Genomic DNA, 22,579 nt, shown 5'->3' with positions numbered 1-22,579 from the left:
GGCTGTTGCGGCCACTCCGGCGCTACTAGAACCACTGAACCTGGGTGCGCTTCTATCTGTCTGAGCACTTGCACTATGAGAGGCCACAGAGAGAAAAGAGGAGAAGCCCTGTCGACCATGGGCATACTGGTGCATTGAGGCCCACCGCTCCAGTCTCTCGCATGCGACTGAAAAACCTGTCTTGGCATTGGCCCACAATGCCATGAGGTCCAGCCGAGGAGTCCCCCAACGGGCACAAATGTGATTTCAGGCTTCCGCAGAGAATTCCCACTCCCCCGGATCCAACTGTTTGTCGGCTGAGATAATCCGCTTGAATGTTGTCCACTCCTGCCACGTGAAGCTGGAATGTCCTTAAGATGAAGCTCCGCCCACACAAACAAAAGCTGAGCCTTGCAAACCACAGCGGGACTCTTGGTTCCTCACTGGCGATTGATGTATGCCACTGTTGTCGCATTGTCCGAAAACATTCTCACCATTCGCTCGCAGACCAAGGGAAGAAACATCTGAAGGATCCTGCACACTGCCCGCGTCTCCAACTGATTGATGGACCAGGCCTGTTCCGATACTGACCAAAGGCCCTGGGCCAACCGGCCCAGACATACTGTACCCCAGCCCCTGAGACTGGCATCTGTTGTGACCACCACCCATTCCGGGACTTCAAGGGGCATTCCTTTCTCCAAATTGTTCCTTGACATCCACCACGCTAGACTGGACCTGGCCTCCGTCAGAGGCAGGGGGAGAAAATACTGCTCAGACATGGGGTTCCAACGGGACAGCAATGCCTTCTGCAGCAGGCGCATATGAGCAAACGCCCAAGGTACCAGCTCCAACGTGAAGCCACTGAGCCCAGGACCTGCTAGTAATCCCAGACCTTCGGAACAGAGAGGCTGTGCAAGCGAGCTATCTGCTCCTGGACCTTGACCACTCTGTCGGCCATGAGAAACACTGCCCCCAAGTACTCCAAGGACAGAGAAGACACCAGGTGACTTCATCAGGTTGATGACCCAGCTCAGCGATTCCAGTAGAGCTCGCATTCTGAGTACTGAGCGTGAGAACTCCTCCTGTGATTTTGCCCAGATAAGCTAGTTGTCCAGACAGAGGTTCACCAACACCCCATCCTCTCTCAGGGCTGCCGCAACCACCACCTTCATGAATGTTTGAGGAGCTGTGGCTAGACCAGAGGGAAGGGCTCGAAACTGAAAATGCTGATTCAGCACCTTGAACCGCAGAAACTTCTAATGGTCCTGCCGAATAAGGATGTGAAGGTAGGCCTCGATGAGATCCAGAGATGCCAAAAATTCTCCCTTTCGGACCACCAAAATTACGGTATGCAAGATCTCCATCTAGAAACGCGGCAACTTCAAACTCAGATTCACCTTTTGCAGATCCAAAATGTGCCCTTCTTTGGAACCACAAAATAAATGTATCTTCCCCTGTCCTTGCTCTGACAACAGAACAGGGACTATAGCCAATAGGTTTATCAATCTTTTGCAGTCTCTCCTATGGCCGTATGCTTGCTGTGGGAAAGACAACGTGACTCCAGAAAAAATGGTCTGGACGGATGAGAAAACTAAAGCATAACTGTCCCTGACAACCTCCAGAACCCACTGATCGGAGGTGATCTTGGTCCACTCCTCGTAAAAGTAAGACACCCTGCCTCTGATTGCTGCCTGCAAGGAGTGGACTGGTCTGATTAAATTGGGAAAGTTTAATTCTGCCTGCTCCCTGAGCACAGCCTCCTCGAGAAGGCTTCCTGAGCCTTGAAAGGACTGCTGTCTACCTGGGGATTGCCTCTGCCCTTAGGAACAGAGACCCCTCCCGGAGCGAAACCTCGACGAAAGGGGCTTCTTAGACGTTTTCTTGTCCTCCAGTAGCCTGTTACCCTTGCTCTCTTCTAAGGCCTTCATAAGCAGACTGAGGTCCTCTCTGAACAGAAGCTTGCCTTTAAAAGGAAGATTACATAATGGAGACTTAGACGAGAGATCCGCAGACCAATTACGCAGCCACAACAGCAGGCTTGCCGCCACCATGGAAACCATACTCCGCGCCGTAGTACGCATGAGATCATACAAGCATCCGCCACATAGGCGACCCCCCACTTACAGACTGGCGGCTTGGGCAGGTGACAGCATTCTTGAGGCAGACTACTCCTGTGGCTTCTGGATCCAGCATAAACAAGGCCCTCTGCCTGAGGCTGCAGAGACCGCAGCATGGAGACCCAGTGCTGACACCTCAAAGGTCCACTTAAGCTGAATCTCCAACTTGTGGTCCTGAACATCCTTCAGGGTGGCTGCACCGGCTACCAGGATGGTCGTCTTTGTGATTGCCATCACAGCAGTGTCCAACCTCGGTGTCTTAAGTCGGTCCAAACATTCCTGCAGCAAAGGATAAAGCTTTGCCTTCACTCTCCCCACCTGATTAGCCAGGAGTCCCACTCCTGGCTAATCAGCTTCTGGATCTTCTTTGGAATGGGGAAGAGCTGGGGGTGGGGGGTGTCCATGCAGGCCATCCAGCACCGGATTGACGCCCTCACTATCCGATTCCTTCAAGGAGAGCTTGACCCCCAACTTTTCCAACAACTGGGGGTTAAGAGGTCTCAAATCCTCCCTCTTAAAAAGGCGGACCACTCTAGGATCATCGCTCTCAATTTCAGGCCCCTCCATCAAGACCTGATTGTCCCTAGGCCCATCCAGATCCTGGTGGTGCGTCTCGTCCGGGTCTGCATCCAGATCCGCCGCTGAAGAGAGGCCACCCTCATCCTGAGGGTCATTGGAGTCCCCCAGGTTCCTTTGATCCGACTCCATCTTTGTAGGACGGGGACCCCGAGATCGCTCTCAGGGGCCCACAGACCCGGGCCGGGACTCCCACTGCCTTCTGGTGGGATCCAAAGGACTGTCCTTAAACCTCTGCTTTCCTGCCTCGTGGGCCAGGAAAGCCTCATGTAGAAGGAGAACAAATTGGGTGAAAACCCCCTCGGGTCCCTCCAGGCTACTGGGTCCCAACCTGGAACCCTCCTCCTCGCATTGCAGAATCGCGGGAGAGAGAAAGGAGGGGTAAGGTCCCCAGATAACCGGGAAGACTGTGCCCCCTTATTCAAGTCCCTATCGAGTGGCAAAGAACCGCGCCCATGGGGGGCCCCCCGCGGCCCCTGATGATCGTGCAAACCTCCGAAGCTTAGAGCCTTTAGAGGAAGTCCCTTCCCCCCCCCCCCCCCCCCAAGCACACAAGAAGTACAGAGGGAGAGTGAATTGAGGAAGGCTGACCAGACACCGCAGGCCCAGCAGACCTCCATATGCGGTTTGTCTGCCATCAGACCAAAAATGGAACACCCGCAAGAAGAAGCTCCGTAAACACGGGGAGGGGCTTACCACGCGGCGGCTACTGCCAGGCCTCAGAGAAGTGTGCGCTGCGTAAAGTTCCTGCTGGCGCGGGAAACATACGCAGTCCCTCGTACTCAAAAACAAGCACCCCAGAAAAAGTCGCCCCCCCCCCCGGGGGACACTGGGGCTGCAGCTAACCTCGTCAGTCCTGCTGCACTGGCCGTTTGTTTGGCTGGTGAGCACTCTCCCTGTGCTCTCGTGACAAAAACTCTTCCCCCCCCCCCCCCCCCCCGCTTTTTTTTTTTGGCTTAAATAAATTTTTACAGCAAAAAGGCACAAAGGGCAAAAAGAAAAAAGCCCCAGAAACGGGGTACTTCCCTGACACAAGCTAAGCGGACAAGCGGGGACTTCGAGCCCCACTGAAGGAACCAGCACCCTGGCTATCAATGGTCTCGGGTTGAAAACCACCTGGCTCGACCCAAGCGGTAGCCCTCGACAGGAACCTGGCACCTCAGGGAGCACTAATCTGAAGATCACTCAGGACTGCAAATTTACACCTCTACCATCTGCTGGAGGCAGAGAAATATTGAGGGACTGCAAGTGGCACTCTCAGATAAGTAGCAGTGCCCAAAGTTTTGTCCTCTGCCTCCATCTGCTTGTAGGGATGAATAAACCCACTTGTCTGGACTGATCTGGGTATGTTCAGGAATCTGGTATGGTTACATCCTAATCATAGCTCGCATCATACCATGACTCTCAGAGAGTCTTAACATTAAGGCCAACCTCTGCCATTAGGCTTCTAAAGCCTGGGACTTTATTTTACAAATGTCAATTATTTTAAAGATCTATTTCAGGAACAAGCAGGCAGTAAGTTCATATCTTGCCAGCAATATTTTACAAGACATTGGTTAATTCAATGCACAATTAAGCTTTGGAATTCACTACAGAGGATCTGGTATAGGCATTTAGCCTAGACGTTTAACAAAAGGTTTGGATAAGTTCTTTGAGAAGTCAATCAACTTATTAACCAGACAGATTTGGGGAAAGCCACTACTTAGATCCCTGGCTGTTAGCAACATGGGATTTATTTGGAATCTGCCAGGTACTTGCAACCTGGATTGGTCACTGTTGGAAACAGGATACTGGGCTTCATGCACCCTCAATCTGACTCAGTAACAATTCTTATGTTCTTAGGTATCAAGACATACTTTTAAAAAAATGTATATTCACCTTTTGTGACTGGTCAGCCAATTCAAAGCAGATTACATTCAATTCTGTCCTTTCTTAGAGCAGCAGCAAGTGAGGTTTTTGGTCCTCAGATAACTTGTATTTATACAGTGTCTTTTCAAATATGACAAACGTGTTTAAAATTTTTGAAACCCAGAAACTGACATGAAAGCTTCGACAGCTTTCAAAAAAAAAAAAAAAAAAAAAAAGGGAGAAAAATACCCATCTGTACAACTGACAAATGGTTTGTGCAAGTATATTTTACTGTATCCAAAAACAGGTTTGAAATTGGAAGAATTTCTCAACCCAAATTCTTCCAATTCCACAAGACCTGCTCCTTAGATGCCCTCACTACAGTTTGCTCAGACATTCCCAATCGTCTTGACTTAAATTCAGCTGACAACGCTGTCTCCTCCTGGTCAGATATTATCCTCAACATTGCAAACCAACTGTGCCCTATCTCTCAAAAAACTATTACACCAACCCATTCAAACAAAAAACCCTGGTACTCCACTGAACTCAAGAAACAAAAAATCCACCTCAGATCAGCTGAAAGACAATGGCGAAAACACCCCTCCCCTGCCACTAAAACCATCTATTACCAACTCATGCATGAATACAGGAAAGCTATTCAAAAAACAAAAAAAAATATTAGGCCAAGAAAATTCACCACTTACAATATAACGCCAAGGCCCTTTTCACCTTAATTTCCAATCTCACCAGACCCAATTCGACACTACCACATGAACCCTCCTCACAAAAATGATGCAACGAAATAGCTCATTTCTTTAAGAATAAAGTGTCCTCCATTACTGCTAAATTCTCTCCTATCACCAACAATATAACACTTCCCTTATCTAACATATCCGCCTCAGTCATCTTTCGAACTCTCCTCCTCCCTTGAAATCGAAAATATCCTAAAAAAGATGAGACCATCTTCCCATCCCCTTGAAACCATTCCCACCAAACTCTTACTCTCTATTCCTAAAAACATTGCCACACCACTTTCCAAAATCGCGAACCGTTCCTTAGAACAAGGCACTGTCCCAAACCCTCTAAAACAGTCTGTTGTCAAGCCTATCCTAAAAAAAAACCTTCCCTTGATCCCACCAACCTATCGAATCTACGACCCATCTCCAATCTCCCTTTCCTCTCCAAAGTCCTGGAGAAACTGGTAAACTCTCGACTTTCTATCTAGAACAAAATAACATTCTACCACCCACACAATATGGATTTTGGAAACACCTCAGCACGGAAACCTTACTCCTCTCGCTTACAGACTCTTTAATCAAAGGAATGGACGCTGGCAACTCTTACCTCATTGCTATGCTTGATATTTCTGCCACTTTCGACACCGTTAACCACAACATCCTTTTCAACATCTTTACCAGCATAGGGATCTCTGGAACTGCCCTATCCTAGATAAAATCATACCTCCAAAATCGACGTTACACAGTTATCGCTGATAACGAATCCAACCCTGTAATCCTTGATTGTGGTGTCCCACAAGGCTCTTCTCTCTCCTCTACCCTGTTTAATATTTACATGCTCCCTCTTACCACCCTTCTTTCTAATCTCGGTTTCACACACTTCATCTATGCAGATGACGTGCAAATCCTCATCCCTTTCACAAATTCCTCTCTCACCGCCCTCCAAAACAGGGAAACTTGTCTTGCCTCCATTAATCAGCTCCTCACTAATATGTACTTGTCTCTCAACCCCCAAAAAACTGAACTCTTTTAATCTCCTCTAAACACTCATCAATCCCTATACCTCCTGCCTTCTCCCCATCCTCCTTCCCTACCCATACACGAAACCTTGGCGTAATTCTTGACAACCAACTCGCCTTCAAACCCTACATTAAATCTATCCTCAGCAACTATTTCAAACTTCAAACCCTTAAAAAACTTAAACCTCTCCTATACTTCTCTGACTTCCGTACGGTACTCCAGTCCATTATTTTTGCCAAATTAGACTACTGCAATGCTCTCCTCCTTGGCCTCCCAGCCGCCCACCTCAAACCTTTGCAGCTTCTCCAAAATGCCACTGCTCGCATCCTCACAAACTCTAAAAAGGACCATATCACTCCCACTCTGATTGATCTTCACTGGCTATCGATACAATCACGTATACGCTACAAAACTATTATCCTCATTCACAAAAGCATTATCAATGAGCATTACCACTGGATAAATCCCCCACTCATCCCTCGAACTTCCACAAGACCAACACGCTACTCTTTCCAAGGAACCCTCTTCACTCCCTCTATAAAATCCACTAGACTCATCTCTACAACAAACAGAGCCTTCACGCTTGCTGGCCCAACTCTTTGGAACTCCTTACCCCCCCCGACCTATGCACTGAAACTTCCACACCCAAATTTAAAAAAAAAACTTAAAACGTGGCTCTTCCTACAAGCCTACCCCTCTTTATCCACCCATGCTAACTCCACTCCCTCACTGACCGCCCGCTAAAAATCTCTTTTGCATTATGTCTTATTTGAAAAAACAAAAAGCACTCCAGAAACTCTACAATCTCTCCAAATGTTTAATCTTTGTTGATAGTCTATTCCTTTTGACATCCCCCCAAATCTAAGCAGTGCCCTTATTAGGCCTTTTAATTTCATCGAATGTATTTGTGAATCTTTGTACATAGCCTTCCTCTTATCACCTTGTTGTATATAGTTGAATGTATTAACTAAATTCGTAGGTTTCCTGTTATACATTTGTTGTTCTTTGTTTTTTGTTCCTTGTAAAGGCCATGCCTATTCGATATTTATTGTTCTAAGTTATCTGTAAACCGATACGATGTGCAAACAGTTGTCGGTATATAAAATCTTTAAATAAAAATAAATAAATAAATAAATGTTTAATAGCAAAACTATATTCCAGCAGTATAGGCTACTGCCTCAGGAGGTAAAGTCTAGAAGAAACCCTGGTCAAGACTCATCGACTACTGGCTTGTATCTCACATTTCTCAAGTAACTAGGTAACATTTGCCCTTCCTCTTAGCCCTCCGGGACTCTTACAAAGTTTCAGCATTAGATACATATAACCAGATTATCTTCAGAAACCAGATTATACTTCAGTTTCTGAAGTATATACAGTAACGTGATCAACTGACCCATTCAGTTTGCCAATTATTGCTGTCCACATTGAGCAAAGTTGCTTACCTGTAAAATGTGTTCTCCGTAGACAGCAGCCACATAAAAGGGTAATGTCATTGGACAAGAATCAGCAAGGAATCTGTTTTCTGAGTTCAGAAAGACCAAGAGGTCTTTGAGGATGAGTTTCAGCACCATGTGAGGCTCCTCAGTGATTATACTAAGTTTCAAAATGTCCATGAGGAGAGAAGGATTATGTAGCTGAACTATCTTACTGTCTACAGAGAACAACTGTTACAGGTAAGCAACTCTGTTTTCTCTGTGGACAAGCAGGACTAAACTGAGCCACACAAGTGGGGATTCCGAAGTTGGGGACTGCAACATTTTTGCTCTTTGCTTAGAAATAGAGGCATTGCAACCTCTGTTGAGAAGATGGTGAGAAAGCTGAAGCATCTAGTTAAAAAAGCTCTTAAGTACTGCCTAGCCCAAGATACTCCACAAGACAATAATGTTTAACAAAAGTGTGGATAGAGGACCATGCAGCTGCTAGACAGTTATCCTGAACTGAACATAAGAACATAAGAAAATGCCATACTGGGTCAGACCAAGGGTCCATCAAGCCCAGCATCCTGTTTCCAACAGTGGCCAATCCAGGCCATAAGAACCTGGCAAGTACCCAAAAACTAAGTCTATTCCATGTTACCATTGCTAATGGCAGTGGCTATTCTCTAAGTGAACTTAATAGCAGGTAATGGACTTCTCCAAGAACTTATCCAATCCTTTTTTAAACACAGCTATACTAACTGCACTTAACCACATCCTCTGGCAACAAATTCCAGAGTTTAATTGTGCGTTGAGTAAAAAAGAACTTTCTCCGATTAGTTTTAAATGTGCCCAATGCTAAATTCATGGAGTGCCCCCTAGTCTTTCTACTATCCGAAGAGTAAATAACCGATTCACATCTACCTGTTCTAGACCTCTCATGATTTTAAACACCTCTATCATATCCCACCTCAGCCGTCTCTTCTCCAAGCTGAAAAGTCCTAACCTCTTTAGTCTTTCCTCATAAGGGAGCTGTTCCATTCCCCTTATTTTGGTAGCCCTTCTCTGTACTTCTCCATCGCAATTATATCTTTTTTGAGATGCGGCGACCAGAATTGTACACAGTATTCAAGGTGTGGTCTCACCATGGAGTGATACAGAGGCATTATGACATTTTCCGTTTTATTCACCATTCCCTTTCTAATAATTCCCAACATTGTTTGCTTTTTTGACTGCCGCAGCACACTGAACTAACGATTTCAATGTGTTATCCACTATGACACCTAGATCTCTTTCTTGGGTAGTAGCACCTAATATGAAGCCAAATGAAGCTATATTAAGGAATTTGAAATTGCTCAGTTTTCACCTTGCCATGAAGTTGTGGTTCAGATTTAACAGCAATAATTGTAATCTGACGTCCAGGAGAGCGCAGACCTCACTAAATCAGCCCCCCCCCCCCCCCCAATCACCAACGAAGAAGCCAAAAGCAAATGTGAAGAACTGGCTTACTTCTTCAACCATAAAATAGCAAATATCCTGCTCCATTTCCCCACCACTCCATCACCTGCGAACCCAATCCCTAAACACACTAATGCCATCCTAGACTCACTCGACCTTACCACATCTAAGGAAATCGAATCTATACTGAAGAAAAGCAAAACCTGCTACCCACCCCTATTAAAGCCCTGCTATTGATCCCAAATATAATCGCTAAACCCCTAGCTGACATAATTGCTCTCTCTCCATTGGTACAGTCCATGACACAATAAAGCACGCCACTGTCAAACCCCTCCTCAAAAAAACCACTCTCGACCCCACTGATCCATCCAACTACTGTCCTATCTCCAACCTTCCTTTTCTAGCTAAAATTATGGAAAAGGTGGTTAACTCCCAACTCTCTAATTACCTTGAAGATCACAATATTCTCCAGCCATCCCAATCCGGTTTCCGTAAGCATCTCAATTTGGAAACCCTCTTACTTTCTCTCACAGACTCCCTCCACAAAGGCCTAGACCACGGGCAATGCTATCTCCTCGCCCTCCGATATCTTGTCGGCCTTTGACACTATAAACCAGGGGTCGGGAACCCATGGCTCGCGAGCCAGATATGGCTCTTTTGAGGGCTGCATCTGGCTCGCAGACACGTGTCGCCATACTTCGCGGTTCCCCGCTGACCCAGCTGCTCCCCGGTCCTCCGCCGCCCGGGCTTAAAATGCTGTCAGCCCGGGCGGAACGCAGCAGGACAGCTGGAGTCAGCGGCACCAGCGTGCTCTCTTCTCCTCCCCCCCCCCCCCCCCCCGCGGCCCGGAAGAGGAAGTGGAGAGCATCGGGTGCCTGCGCGGGAAGAAGAGACCACACTAGCGTGGTCTCTTCTTCCGCGCAGCTACCCGATGCTCACCACTTCCTCTTCCGGGCCGCGGGGGGGAGGAGAAGAGAGCACGCCGACTGGAGTCATCCGGGTGCCTGCGCGGGAGTCATCGGGTGTCAGCCGGGTGCCAGCGCTGGAGTCATCGGGTGCCTGCGCGGGTCTTCCCGCGCAGGCACCCGATGCTCTCCACTTCCTCTTCCGGGCCGCGGAAGAAGAGAGCACACCGGTGCTCTCTTCTTCCCGCGGCCCGGAAGAGGAAGTGGAGAGCATCGGGTGCCTGCGCGGGAAGAAGACTGCAGCGCGGCTCGGAGGAAAATGAAAATCTTCAACCGCGGGCCGATGGGACTCCGCCTTCGCCTCCGCGAGGGCTGAAAATGAAGGAGGTTAGCGTTGGGAGGTGGCTGCTGCTGCCGCGAGTTCCCGGGGGGGGGGGGGGGGGGAGAGAGAGAGTGAATGAGCGAGCAAGCATGTGTGTTTGAGATCCTGTGTGTGTGAGTGAGAGATTGCATGTATGTGAATGATTGAGAGCCTGTATATGTGAAAGAGAGTATGTCTGTGATTGAGATCCTGCCTGTGAGAGAGAGAGCATGAATGTAAGTTTACCATTGGGACCCTGTATGTGTAAGTTTGTAATTGAAAACCTGTTTGTTTGAAAGAGTATGTGTGTATGATTGAGATCCTTTGTGTGTGAGAGAGATCATGTGTATGTATGATTAAGAGCCTGTGTGTATAAGTAAGAGAGAGATCATGTGTGTCTGTGTCTGATTGACAGCTGGTTTAGGTGATGGAGCATGTGAGTATGTGATTGAGAGCCTGTGTTTAAATGAGAGAGAGAGAGACCATGTGTGTCTGTGTGATTGAGAGCTGATTTAGGTGAGGGAGCATGTGAGTATGTGATTGAGAGCCTGTGTTTAAATGAGAGAGAGAGACCATGTGTGTCTGTGTGTGATTGAGAGCTGATTTAGGTGAGGGAGCATGTGAGTATGTGATTGAGAGCCTGTGTGTAAATGAGAGAAAGAGAGGACATGTTTGTAAGCATGTGAATGAGAGTCTGTGTGTGAGAGAAAAAGACAGCATGTATTTATGTGATTGAAAGCCTGTGTGTGTGTAAGCGTGAAAAGATAGACAGCATGTGTGTAAATGTGTAATTAAGAGCCTATATAAGTGAGAGAGAAAAAACATTTGTATATGTGAGTGACTGAGAGCATGTGTGTATAGGTGTGTCATTGAGAGCCAGTGTGAGAGAGCGCTGGTATGTGACTGAGAGAGGAGAAAGTTCCAAGCAAACCACCCCACCTCCTGCTAATTCAGAACAATCTCAGGACACCTGGATATCAAACGTTCCCAGGTATGCAGAGCAAAAAAATTTTTGTATCCTTATTATTTTTCATTACTGGATCTTTGTGTCTGCTATTTTGAAATATTTTGTTGGTATCTGGAAATGTTTTATATGAGTTTTTAATTATTGGATATTCCACTCATCAGCTGTTTCAAAATATGTTCTTTTTGTTGGTACAGTTTTACTGCTGATGATTTTATATTTCTTGATTTGTTTTATAAGGATGTGTGATGTTTCTTTTTTCCTTTGTTACACTGCATACAGAGACTCTGGCTTGTTGCAGTTTCCAATTCAGTTTTTGTCTGCATGCTTCTTGTTATGCGTTTTGGTCTCTTTATTCTATGTTAGGTGAGGGACAGCACGTGATTCAGGTGAGGTTTTCTGCTGGCGTGTAGTTTCTGTGTAGGACTCTATAGCAGCCTGACTTGGTCCGTTTTCCTAATAGGAGATGTATTGGTGTCTTAAGGCCTGGTGTAATATTTTCAGAGACTTATTGTACTTTAAAAGTGTGATCTTACATAAAATGCACACATTTACTTGTATTTAGTTTTAAAACATATTGTATGGCTCTCATGGAATTACATTTTAAAATATGTGGCGTTTATGGCTCTCTCAGCCAAAAAGGTTCCTGACCCCTGCTATAAACCATAAAATCCTCCTCTCTCATCTATCTGAATAGGCATCTCAGGCACAGCCCATCTCTGGTTTAAATCCTACCTGGCCAACAGAGGTTACTCCGTTAAAATTGGAAATTCTGAATCCTCACTTATCCATCTTATAGAAACATAGAAATGACGGCAGAAGAAGACCGAATGGCCCATCCAGTCTGCCCAGCAAGCTTCACACATTTTTTCTCTCATACTTATCTGTTTCTCTTAGCTCTTTGTTCTATTCCCCTTCCACCCCCACCATCAATGTAGAGAGCAGTGATGGAGCTGCATCCAAGTGAAATATCTAGCTTGATTAGTTAGGGGTAGTAGGGGTAGTAACCGCCGCGATAAGCAAGCTACACCCATGCTTATTTGTTTTACCTAGACTATGTTGGTACAGCCCTTGTTGGTTGTTTTTTCTTCTCCCCTGCCGTTGAAGCAGGGAGTTATGCTGGATATGTGTGAAGTATCAGTTTTTTTCTCCCCTGTCGTTGAAACAGAGAGCCATGCTGGATATGCATTGAAAGTGAAGTGAAGTATCAGGCACATTTGGTTTGGGGTAGTAACCGCCGTAACAAGCCAGCTACTCCTCGCTTTGTGATTGCGAATCCTTTTTTTCTTCACCCCTGTCGTTGAAGCTATGCAGGATATGCGTGAAGCATCAGTTTTTTTTTTGTTTTTTGTTTTTTTTCCCCTGCTGTTGAAGCAGAGAGCTATGCTGGAAATGCGTGATGTATCAGTCATTCTCCCATGCCGTTGAAGCAGAGAGCCATGCTGGATATGCATGGAAAGTGAAGTATCAGGCACATTTGGTTTGGGGTAGTAACCGCCGTAACAAGCCAGCTACTCCCCGCTTTGTGAGTGCGAACCCTTTTTCTTCTCCCTTGCCGTTGAAGCAGAGAGCTCTGCTGGATGTGTGAAGTATCAGTTATTCTTCTCCCCTGTCGTTGAAGCAGAGAGCTATGCTGTATATGCATTGAAAGTGAAGTATCAGGCATATTTGGTTTGGGGTAGTAACCGCCGTAACAAGCCAGCTACTCCCCTCTTTGTGAGTGCAAATCCTTTTTTCCATTTCCTCTTGCTGTTGAAGCTTAGAGCGATGTTGGAGTCACAGTAAGCATGTGTATGTTTATTGAATAAGGGTATTGTGTCCAGGCAGTAGCCATCATTCTGGCGAGTCACCCACTCTTCATTGGCGGCCTCTTGACTTTATGGATCCACAGTGTTTATCCCACGCCCCTTTGAAGTCTTTCACAGTTCTGGTCTTCAGCACTTCCTCCGGAAGGGCATTCCAGGCATCCACCACCCTCTCCGTGAAGAAATACTTCCTGACATTGGTTCTGAATATTCCTCCCTGGAGCCTCAAATCGTGACCCCTGGTTCTGCTGATTTTTTTTCCTACGGAAAAGGTTTTTGTCGTTTTTGGATCATTAAAACCTTTCAAGTATCTGAAAGTCTGTATCATATCACCTCTGCTCCTCCTTTCCTCCAGGGTGTACATATTTAGATTCTTCAATCTCTCCTCGTACGTCATCAGATGAAGATCCTCCACCTTCCTGGTCGCCCTTCTCTGTACCGCTTCCATCTTGTCTTTGTCTTTTTGTAGATACGGTCTCCAGAACTGAACACAGTACTCCAGGTGAGGCCTCACCAAGGACCTGTACAAGGGAATAATCACTTCCCTTTTCTTACTCGATATTCCTCTCTCTATGCAGCCCAGCATTCTTCTGGCTTTTGCTATTGCCTTGTCGCATTGTTTCGCTGTCTTCACATCATTAGACACTATCACCCCAAGGTCCCTCTCCTGCTCCGTGCACATCAGCCTTTCCCCCCCCCCCCATCGAATACAGTTCATTCAGATTTCCACTCCCCATATGCATGACTTTGCACTTCTTGGCATTGAATCTCAGCTGCCATATCTTCGACCACTCTTCCAGTTTCCTTAGATCCCGTCTCATTCTCTCCACTCCTTCCGGCGTGTCCACTCTGTTGCAGATCTTAGTGTCGTCCGCAAAAAGACAAACCTTACCTTCTATCCCGTCCGCAATGTCGCTCACAAAGATATTGAACAGGACTGGTCCCAACACCGATCCTTGCGGTACACCACTTAAAACCGCTCTCTCTTCAGAGAAGGTTCCATTTACCATCACACATTGTCTTCTGTCCGTCAACCAATTTGCAATCCAGGTCACCACCTCGGCACTCACTCCCAAGCTTCTCGTTTTATTCACCAGTCTCCTGTGCGGAACCGTATCAAAAGCTTTGCTGAAATCCAAGTATATGATATCGAGCGCTCTTCCTTGATCCAATTCCTTGGTTACCCAGTCAAAAAAGTCAATCAGATTAGTCTGACAGGATCTTCCCCTGGTGAATCCATGCTGCCTCTGGTCCATCAATTCTCCAGACTGTAGATAGTTCACTATTCTCTCTTTCAGCAGTGACTCCATTACTTTTCCCACCACCGAAGTGAGGCTAACCGGTCTGTAGTTGCCTGCCTCCTCCCTGTTCCCACTCTTGTGAAGCGGGACCACCACCGCTCTTCTCCAATCACTCGGCACCACTCCCGTTTCTAGGGATCTATTGAACAGGTCACACAGCGGACCCGCCAGAACATCTCTGAGCTCCCTCAATATCCTTGGATGAATCCCATCAGGCCCCATGGCTTTGTCCACTTTCAGGCTTTGTCCACTTACCCAAGGTGTCCCTCAAGGCTCCTCCCTATCCTCCACCCTTTTTAACATATACCTTCTGCCCCTTTGCCAACAGCTCGCCGATCTTGGACTCAAATTTACAGCAAAAAATGTTATTATACTTCACAACAATATCATATCTGATCATTTTTCTACACATCTATATTTTATAATATTATACATATTTATTAATTGATACAGCTGGTTAAAATGCTAATAGTTGTTCTACAATTCCTCCCCTTTCATATCCAAGTTATTTTTCCATGTTTTTTGTAACTGTCTCACATCCAAAATATTGTTATAATATTTGTTAAGTTTCATACTATATTTGTTGTTGTATTGGGAAATGTTCTTTACTTTGTTACTCTCTGCCTTTACTCACATTGTTAATTGTAAACCGGGTTGATGTGATTCCGATCATGAAACTCGGTATAATAAAAATAATAAATAAATATATGCAGACGATGTCCAAGTCCTCATACCAATACAGGAATCCCTCCCCAAATCTCTAAAATTTTGGGAAAACTGCCTCTCCTCCATAAACTCCCTTCTCACCAACCTCCACCTAGCTCTTAACACAACTAAAACTGAACTACTATTCATTTCTAATCACAACAACTTCTTGCCACCCCCTCCCAGAGACCCAGCCCTCCACATGATCTCTACCCAGCCTTTGTGCGTGATCTTGGAAACCTGCTTGACCATCAATTAAACTTAAAAAACATATCAACACTATCCAAAAAGAATGTTTAAGCTCCATGTTCTTAAAAAACTCAAACCCTTATTACATGCACACGACTTCCGTACTGTCATACAAATGACCATCTGCTCAAAAGTGGATTACTGCAATGCTCTACTCCTAGGCCTACCGTACTCCACTATCAAACTGCTCCAAAATGTTGCAAAATGCAATGGCTAGAATTCTAACTAATACTGGCAAATCTGACCACATAACCCCTGTCTTGAAAGAACTTCATTGGCTCCCCATCTTCTTTCGCATTCTCTTCAAAACCCTCACCATCACCTACAAAACTCTTTACAATCACAACTCACATTGGCTTGAAGAACCGCTCTGTTTCCTCCCTTCCAACCGCCCCACCAGAACTGCCCTTCAAAGGTACCCTCCACATTCCCTCCCTTAAGAACACATACCTCACCTCCACGAGGGAGCGAGCACTGTCGCAGGCCCTGCCCTCCGCCTTGAGTCTTGCACATTGAAATTCAAGAAAAAACTAAAGACCTGGCTTTTTAAACAGGCATATCCAGGATTGGTCTTAATAATTTATCATTTCTAAGGCGTATCACCCCCATTACCTGGTATTATATTCTCCTGACTTTCACTTGAATTCTTCCCCTTTTGACTCTACCCTGCATTTTCTCCCCCTTTACCCTAGTCTCCCCCTTCCTCCATATTTTACCTACTAGACACCATCTTACCCTTTATCCCATTATTAAATTATTTCTCCTGTTATATTGAACTTTTGTTCGCCCCTATTGTTATGATCCCTCTTACTCCATGCTTCTCTCTCGCCCTCCCCTCCACCTCCCCTCCCCCCAGCATTCTCCCTTTAGACCCCCCCGCTCTTTCTTAATTTTCCTATTAGTTACCACAATACCCGCTACCCCTTATTAAGTTATTTTATTTATTTATTTATTTATTTAAAATTTTTATATACCGGCATTCATGTTGCAAACACATCATGCCGGTTTACATATAACAGGGGTGTACAGTAAACAATTCAATAACCTATTTGTGTAGAAGGAAGCAGTTACAAATAACAAGGTAATAGAACTGGGAGGAGAGAAGAAAAGAAAGAGAATAACATTAGGTATAGGTATTTACATTAGTAATAACATTTTTACATGTGGAAGTGGTAGAATCTGGCTGAATAGAATTAATCGGTGTCCGGGAAAGCTTTTTTAAACAGCCAGGTCTTAAGTCTCTTCCTGAAGGTTGGGAGGCTGGGCTCCTGTCTAAGGTCCGGTGGGATGGAGTTCCATAGAAGGGGGCCGGCTGTTGAAAAGGCCCGATCTCTCAAGGTAATGTGTTTGGTAGTTTTGGCTGGGGGCACTTGAAGAGATCCTCTGAGTGTGTCTCTTGTTGGTCTGGAGGAGTTATAAATTTGGAATGGGACTTGTAAGTCGAGTGGGGTGTGTTGATGGATGGTTTTGTATATTATGGAAAGAGATTTGTAGAGGATTCTAAAGTGAACAGGCAACCAGTGGAGATCTTTTAGGATTGGAGATATATGGTCCCTCCTCCTGGAGTTTGTCAGTAATCTTGCCGCAGCGTTTTGTAGTTATATTGAATAATGCAGTTTTTCCTTTCACTATAGTTTTGTTATATACACAAAACCATCCACAATCCGTCCTCACTCCAGCTAAAAATTCCACTCCTCCACGAGACCGATCAGAATGGCCTACAAAGGGACCCTATATGCTCCCCCCTCCAAAACCACCCATCACCCCTCCATTCAGAAACGTGCATTCTCAACAGCCGGACCCTTCTCAGTGGAACGCATTACCTTCGGAACTACGCCAAGAACAATGCCTGATCACCTTTAGAAAAAAATTGAAGACCTGGCTGTTCAAACAAGCCTTTCCCTAATCTACAAAACCGCTAATTCGATGCATCCTCCTTCTCCCTTTGTCAGCCCTAGTCTCCCTCCCGTCATTTTTCCTTGTCTCCATTGCGCTTATATGCCGCTCCACCTCGGATTATTATCCTTCTTCCCTTCCCACCCTCCCATTACCCCCCTCTATCCCCCCCCCCCGCTTCCCCCTCCAGATAGCCCCCCTACCCCCAAACCTTTCCTGCCTCACGATTATAGTTAAGACCTTGAGTTAAGTTATGTTTTTTCAATTTTAATTTCTATGCTTTCTTGAAATTATCTGCATACTAAGTTATCCTGTATTCATCTCCCTGTTTTATGTAATTTTCTCATGTCTCGCTATTTCCCCGTGTTCGATGTAAACCGGTGTGATATGACTATTTGTCCTGAACATCGGTATAGTAAAAAGAAGTAAATAAATAAATAGTTAATTTTAGTCACTCCCCTACCCATGCTTCTCCCTATCCCCTCTATTTATTTACCTGGTTATATTGTATAATGCAGTTTACTGTTCGCCTCAATTGTTAATTACTATCCCTTTACTTCTCGCTTCTCCCTCTTTGCATATTCTCTTTCTTCATCTGCTCCCCCTCCCCTGTTTTACGTATTTCATTTAATTCTATGTAAACCAATATGATGTACCCACGAATATCAGTATAAAAAACAGTTGACTAACTAAATAAATAAATAGATTTCCTAACTGGTAATCAGGGGTGGATTGTGGAAAAATAGTGGCCAGGTGGATTTTTCTCCATACTGGCCCATGGGTACCCAATTACATATACAATATAATTTACATATATATGTACACACCCCTATATTTCGGCATGGTCCTCCTGTATCAACACAGTACTATTTGCCAACACTCAAAGAACAACAACTCCACCTATGAAAAAGAATACCACAAATATTACACCACAATCTAAAATATCAATACACCTCCTGTCAGGAAAACAGAACAGGCCAAGCTACTACAGATCCCTACAGAGAAACCACATGCTAAAAGAATGTTTCATCTCAGTCTTTGCATGCAGAACACAAATTCTCACCAAATACAGAATAAAGCCACATAAAGTATAAATAGAAATGTGCAGACAAACTAAACTGTAAAACGTATCATGCCAGACTCTATACAGTGACAACTACGAAAATAAAGATCCTGAGACAAAGTAATGAGTGAATCAGCTCATAGAGACCTCATATTTAGATGCCAACAGGCTAAGCTAATGTAAGCTTTTGATAGCATTCAATTATATTCTAATCATTGGTCTCAGTGGGCTGGATGTAAGGGGCGCTTTACCAAAAAAGCTGCCCTTTTATGCACATTGAGTCTGGAAGTACTTATAAACGGATAGCTCACATGCTTAAATCTGAGGGTGTACTTATCTTGCCTTTGTCCGTCAATGAACCTGATGTTGAAAAAGTGGTCAACTCCGACGTTGCAACGTGGTCTGACTTGCTACAAAAATTGGTCTCTGAAAAGGGCACAGTTGGTACTTTCAAGTGTAAATTTTTTAAGGTTGTGATGGGTATTTTCTATGAGCAGATTGTTGATCATAAAATTTGGACTGTAGAAAAGTGATGTTTTATAAGGTCAAATGTTTCCTTGGATTTGTCCCTGAATAGGTTATCTATCATACATGGGGCATCTGTCAACTTGTCATGTACATTCTCCTATTGACCTGAGGCTCTTAGCCAAGCCAGTCTTCTGGCTTCTACAGCTATGGCAGAATTTGAAGCCATTTTGAAAGCATCATATGATAATCTTTAGGTTTGGTGTATTCAGTTTCGTTCAAATGGGGCATAAACTGACCTTGCATGTCCAAAAGAAGATGAGATGAGTCTTGTTCCTATAGCTTATAAAGCTACAGGAACAATTGGAATTGGTGGGCTGAAATTCAGCTTTGCAACATCACAGATTGGAAGATAATCTTCTCTGTATAGTCCAAACTGACATCCTTACTAGGAGTACTGGAGTGTACCTTTCATCTTTTTACTTTTTTTGGATCCCATAGATTCATAAGACAACTGCACTTTACCATGTCCTGAACAAAGTTGATCTTTGTATTTGAAATCCATATTTCTGGAGACTGGGAGAGTGAAGAGAGGAATCTACCATATCTTAGATTGCACCTTCGAAAGGATATGTGGATTGGGAAAGAAATAGCAATTTATTTTAAAAAGAGAAGGTGATTTCAAATCCTAGGGAGGAATTTAAGTGTATATCCTCTTCTCTCTTAAATAGAATTGCATCTGCCATTTTTTTTGGAAGAAGATTGGGTAAATCAGGTCTTTCGGTGGAGTGGTACTCTTAGTTAACTCTGGTGAGGGATCTGAAGGCAATCCTGTTGACTCCTTACTGGAATGGAAGAAGTCATAAGATGAACGAGAATTTTCTTCAGAGCTGAAAGAAGAAATGGGGTGTTCAAGGCAGAAGGCTTATCTCTTAAGGAGATAGAGCTCTAAGATTTTACTTGATATTCTTGATGGACCTTCTGAAAAGGTGGAATCGATGACTTTGAATCCAGTTGGGTTGACAGCTTCTCCAAACTGGGCTCCATGAATGAAGGGGGTGGATAAAATATTCTTCAGATAGCTATGGAAAAACTACAAACATAGCTTCCAGATGAATGGATAGCATTCAGGCCAGGCCACAGAAGAGGTGCCTTAAATTGCACCAAGATAGGAGAAGAGCTCTTCCAAGAAGGAGATTGAGATTCATAATCTCAGTGCCAAGAACTTGCTGCGTTGGTACAGACATTCAATGTTAATGGGTCTGAGACCTCAGTGCAGTAAATTGACCATGCCAATGGTATGTCAGCAAAGTGGCTCTTTCGAGATGCTTCATAACCTCACTAAACTTATTTTCCTTTGATTGGGGGTGGGGGGGAGGGGAGTACATGTAATTCAGCTTCAGATCTCTGCATACAAGTGCCAAGAAAACATATGTTCACAGGCTGTGCAGTCATTCATTAGGAGAAAGGCACAGGAACCAGAGGCAGAGATCATAGAAATCCAGGCTTGCCATCTTATGCTTGCATTTCAAAGACTAAAGACTAAGAAGAAAAATGTCATACTGGGTCAGACCAAAGGTCCATCAAAGCCAGCATCCTGTCTATTACAGTGGCCAAACCAGATAACCTGGCAGGATCCCAAGGAATATATCCAATCCTTCTTGCTCAATCAGCGGTAAGCAGTGGCTTTCCCAAGTCTACATGGCTAATGGTTTATGGACTTTTCCTCCAGGAATCTGTCTAAACCATCTTAAAACTTAGCTACACTATATCCTCTGCCAACAAATTATATAGTTTAATTGTGCACAAAGTGAAAAATACTCTGGTATGTTTTAAACATACTACCTATTAGCTTAATGGAGTGTCCCCTAGTCCTATTTGAAAGAGTAAATACCATGTCCTATTTTCCATTCCACTCAAGATTTTAAAGACCTCTATCATATGTCCTCTCAGCTGTCTTCTCCAGGCTAAAGAGTCCTAACTTGTTTAGCATTTCCTCATGGGGGAGAAGTTCCATCCCCTTTATCATTTTGGTCACCCTTCTCTGTACCTTTTCTAATTTTTTTTTTTTTAAAGATGTGACCCAGAACTGCACACAGGGCTCAAGTTGTCACATTATGGATCAATACAAAAGCATTATGATCGCTTCCATTTTATTTTCCATTCCTTTCCTTGTAATAGTTAAAATTTTATTTGAATTTTTGACTGGCACTGTAGATTTAGCCAAGTGACTCCAAGATCCTTTTCCTGTCCGATAATGCCCAAAGGGAAAGCCTGTCCGATAATGCCCAAAGGGAAAGCAGAGAGTCACTCAGCAGTGCATGGTTCAGAGAAATGTATCCTTGAAGGATGCTAATGAAACAGGAGAGTTAGGGTATCCCAACAGAGAGGTTGCATTAAAAGCAAACAGTTCATATGCCTATATGTAAAAAATCACCAAAGCTAATGATTTCCGAATTATCTCAAACAACTGAAAAGCAGGTTGCTAAAACAAGCAAAAACCACACTTTGAAATGTCTGTATGCCAATGCCAGAAGTCTAAGAAGTAAGATGGGAGAGTTGGAGTGTATAGCAGCAAATGATGAGATTGACAGAATTGGCATCACAGACTTGGTGGAAGGAGGATAACCAATGGGACAGTGCTATATCAGGGTACAAATTATATCGCAATGATAGGGAGGATCAACCTGGTGGGGGTGTGGCACTTTATGTCCGGGAGGGTATAGAGTCCAACAGGATAAAGATCATACAAGAGTAAATGCTCAGTAGAATCTATATGGGTAGAAATCCCATGTGTGTTGGGTAAGAGTATAGTGATAGGAGTATACTACCGTCCACCTGGACAAAATGGTCAGACAGATGATGAAATGCTAAGAGAAATCAGGGAAGCAAACCAATTTGGCAGTGCAATAATAATGGGAGATTTCAATTACCCCAATATTGACTGGGTAAATGTAACATCAGGACTTGCTAGAGACAAAGTTCCTGGATGTAATAAATGATTGCTTCATGGAGCAATTGGTTTAAGAACCAACAAGAGAGGGAGCTATTTTAGATTTAATTCTTAGTGGAACGCAAGATTTGGTGAGAGAAGTAATGGTGGTGGGGCCACTTGGCAACAGTGATCATAACGATCAAATTTAAACTAATAACTGGAAGGGGGACAATAAGTAAATCTGCAGCTCTAACACTACATTTTAAAAAGGGAAACTTTGATAAAATGAGGAAAATAGTTAGAAAAAAAACTGAAAGGTGCAACTGCAAAGGTTAAAAGTGTTCAACAGGCATGGACTTTGTTTAAAAATACAATCCTAGAGGTGAAGTCCATATGTATTCTGCGCATTAAGAAAGGTGGAAGGAAGGCAAAACGATTACAATCATGGTTAAAAGGTGAGGTGAAAGAGGCTATTTTAGCCAAAAAAAACATCCTTCAAAAACTGGAAGAAGGATCCATCTGAAGAAAATAGGATAAAACATAAGCATTGTCAAGGTAAGTGTAAAACATTGATAGGACAGGCAAAGAGAATTTGAAATGAAATTGGCCAGAGAGGCAAAAACTCATAATAAAAACTTTTTTAAATATATCCAAAGCAAGAAACCTGTGAGGGAGTCGGTTGGACCATTAGATGACAAAGGGGTTAAAGGGGCTCTTAGGGAAGATAAGGCCATTGCAGAAAGATTAAATGAATTCTTTGCCTCCGTGTTTACTAATGAG

The 22,579-nt window shown here is 44.3% G+C and overlaps 1 protein-coding gene across 1 annotated transcript in view; it reads right to left on the bottom strand.

The window, feature by feature from the left end:
• The window catches only part of LOC115082518 (transportin-1-like), a 64,226-nt gene that overhangs the window by 28,953 nt on the left and 12,694 nt on the right, over nucleotides 1-22,579 (bottom strand). The window lies entirely within an intron of this gene.

The sequence above is a fragment of the Rhinatrema bivittatum genome, unplaced genomic scaffold (assembly GCF_901001135.1).
Source record: "Rhinatrema bivittatum unplaced genomic scaffold, aRhiBiv1.1, whole genome shotgun sequence".
Taxonomy (NCBI): Eukaryota; Metazoa; Chordata; class Amphibia; order Gymnophiona; family Rhinatrematidae; genus Rhinatrema; species Rhinatrema bivittatum.
The sequence above is the reverse complement of the archived record's forward strand: the minus strand, read 5'-3'. Positions and strand labels throughout refer to the sequence as shown.